The sequence below is a fragment of the Pteronotus mesoamericanus genome, unplaced genomic scaffold (genome assembly GCF_021234165.1).
Source record: "Pteronotus mesoamericanus isolate MK-2021 breed Mesoamerican mustached bat unplaced genomic scaffold, CSHL_Meso_final contig_55, whole genome shotgun sequence".
Classification (NCBI taxonomy): Eukaryota; Metazoa; Chordata; class Mammalia; order Chiroptera; family Mormoopidae; genus Pteronotus; species Pteronotus mesoamericanus.
In genome coordinates, this window is record NW_026555198.1 from 733,774 (window position 1) to 736,821 (window position 3,048).

General features: G+C 44.7%; 1 pseudogene; it reads left to right on the forward strand.

The window, feature by feature from the left end:
* The first annotated feature begins 233 nt into the window (after positions 1–233).
* LOC129075431 (DNA-binding protein inhibitor ID-2-like) lies at positions 234–644 on the forward strand (annotated as a pseudogene).
* Positions 645–3,048: the final 2,404 nt, after the last annotated feature.

Here is a 3,048-nt window from a genome sequence, read left to right on the forward strand (position 1 = left end):
GAGCAAAATAGAAAAAGGACTCGTGAACATGGACAATAGTTTGGTGAATGCTGGGGGGAGGTGGGTATATGCAGACTAAAAGGTAATGTAAAAAATATAATAAAGATTTTAAAAAATTAATTAAGAATTTTTCTTTAGATTCTGAGAGAACCCAGTGCTGAGTGCTGGAAGCTCCACAATTGGTGGCGGCCTGAGATTCCCTCCCGGTCTCTCCTTCTTTACCCATGGTCAGCATGAAAGCCTTCAGTCCAATGAGGTCTGTTGGGAAAAACAGCTTTTTGAATCACAACCTGGGCATCTATCTCCTGGAGCAAAACACTGGTGGATGACTGATGAGCCTACTATACAACATGAATGATGACTACTACAAGCTGAACGAGCTGGTTGTTGCTCAGCGTTCCCCAGAACAAGAAGGTGATCAAGATGGAAATTCTGCAGCATGTTACTGACTACATCTTGGACTTGCACATACCCACGGACTCTTACCCCATTATTGTCAGCCTGCACCACCAGTGACCCAAGCAGAGCCAGGTATCCAGGACATTGCTACCACCCTAAACATGGATATCAGCATTCTGTCCTTGCAAGCTTCTAAAGCCCCTTCTGAGTTCATGTCTAACGACAGCAAAGCATTCTGTGGCTGAATAAATGGTGTTTTACTTATTTTCCCCTTTGCACAACCATTTCAAAAGGAGGACAACACGTTGAATGGACCTTTGTTAAAAATGGAAGAAAAACTGGGAACTTCAAGATGGCGAAGGAGTGAGTGGAAGTCACAATGACATCCTCCCAGGACCAATCTGGAATTACAACTAAATTGTGGAGATATCACCCGGAAAACAACTGAGTGAGAGAGGAGCCTTAAAACTTCGGACAGACAGAGGAATCAGCTTTAGCACAAACCTAAATGGTAAGGAGTGTGGTAGAGGCTGGAGAAGGCAGGCAGGGAGCCCACAGGTGGAAGTGCCAGAGGGATATTGAAACAGCCAGTTGGATCTCCCTGAGAAGAGCAGGGTCTAAACCATAAGCGGGGATCTCCAGCCTACAACACGAGAGCCCAAAAAGCACACAGATAACAGCCAGCTGCGAAAAGTGGCAGCATTGCTCTCTGCCAGAGACAGGCTTCTAGAGATGCAAAGAACCATTTGAAGGGCCAACAGAAAAGTTTTTTAGTGACAGCCACTTATCCTGGGCTCTGGCGGAGGCAGGGGCAGAGTGGGCTGGAGCAACCTGAGAAGAGACTGGGGAAGGAGGCTTTGGGGAGAGAACTGAGTAAGTGGTGAATGGGGTCCCGGTGCTGACTCACTGCCCCATTCCGCAGCTGCCATCTTGCTCAGGCAGACCACTCCCCTGAGGAGCAGCAGCATGAAAGAGCACAATAGCTCTGCCCCCAAGAGGCTCTGCCCTGGCCAGGCATTGCACAGGTCTGGTTCTGAGTACAGAGCAGCAGTCACAGAGAGTAGATCCCTGGCTAAAGGGGATGCAGAGTGGTCTAGAGTTGCTTGAGGAGAGTCTGGATACAGAGGCATTGGGGAGAGAACTGAAGGAGTATCCAGGGAGATCCCAGTGCCAACTCCTACTCCATATGGCAGCAGCCATCTTCCTCAGGCAGACCAATCCCCTGATGGCAGCATCGTGAAAAGACACAATAGCTCTGCCCACAGGAGAAACTCTGACCCACCCTGACTGCTGAGGGCAGAGTGACTAGATTAACAACTAGAGAAGGCAGACACAGAGAGTAGATTCTTGGAAGTCTCTCACAGAGTGTCTAAGCTCAGACGGGGTCAACAGGTGACATCATCAGAGGCAGATCCAGAAAGAAAGAGAAAAAAAAAGCACTCTCCTACCATAGAAGTTCCCACCACAAAGTAAGGAAGTCAAGACAGATCAATTTAAGAAGCAGAAGCAACAAAGAAGAGTCTCAAATAATGGGAAGAAAAAGAAACACCCCCAATTGAAGGGAAAGGGGGAATCCCCAGAAAGAGAACTAAATGAAAGAGAGTCAAGTAAACTATCAGATGTTGAGTTCAAAAAAATGGTTCTGAGGAAGCTCACTGAGCTCAGAGAGCTCAAAGAGAATGTTCAAAAAAAACAGGGAAACTATGATGAACTTATTGCAAACTGTATCAGCATGAAAAAAGACATGGAAAATATCAATAAGAGGCAAGAGGAAATGAAGAATACAATTTCTGAATTGAAGAACAGTAGAAGGAATCAGAAGCAGGGTCAATGAAGCAGAAGATTAAATCAGTGAGCTGGAGGACAAGGTAGAAAAGAGCTCCCAGAAAGAGCAAGAAAATGAAAAAAAAGAAACAAAAAGAATGAAGAAAAGCATTGAGGGAAATGCAGGACAAACTGAAACGTAATAATACCCATATACTAGGGATACCACAAGGAGAAGTGGAGTAAGGGATAGTGAACCTGTTTGACAAAGTAATGATGGAAAACTTCCCTAATTGGAGGAAAGAAAATGTCACACAGGTCCAGGAAGCACAGAGGGTCCCTTCAAGAGGAACCCAATGAGGCCCACTCCAAGATACATCATCATTAAAATGGCAAATATCAAAGAGAAACAGAGAATCCTAAAGTAAGCAAGGGAGATACAGGTAGTAACATACAAGGGAGCCCTAATATGGCTAGCAGCTAATTTCTCAACAGAAACACTACAAGCCAGAAGGGAATGTCAAGAAATATTCCAAGTGATGAAAAGCAAGGGCCTGCAGCCAAGACTACTCTACCAAGGAAGGCACTCAATTAAAATGGAAGGCAAAATAAGGAGTTTCCCAGACAAAGGAAGGCTAAAAGAATGCACCTCCATCAAACCAGCATTACAAGATATGCTAAAGGGACTGGTTTAAGACGATGAAGAAAAAGAGTGAGAAAGAGAACACAGGTACAAAGGGAAACAATGTATACAAGTGCCTATCAATAATAACATTAAATGTAAATGGATTAAATGCCCCAATAAAAAACCACAGAATAGCTAAATGGTTAAGAAAAGATGACACACACATATGCTGCCTACAAGAGACCCACGTCAGAACAAAG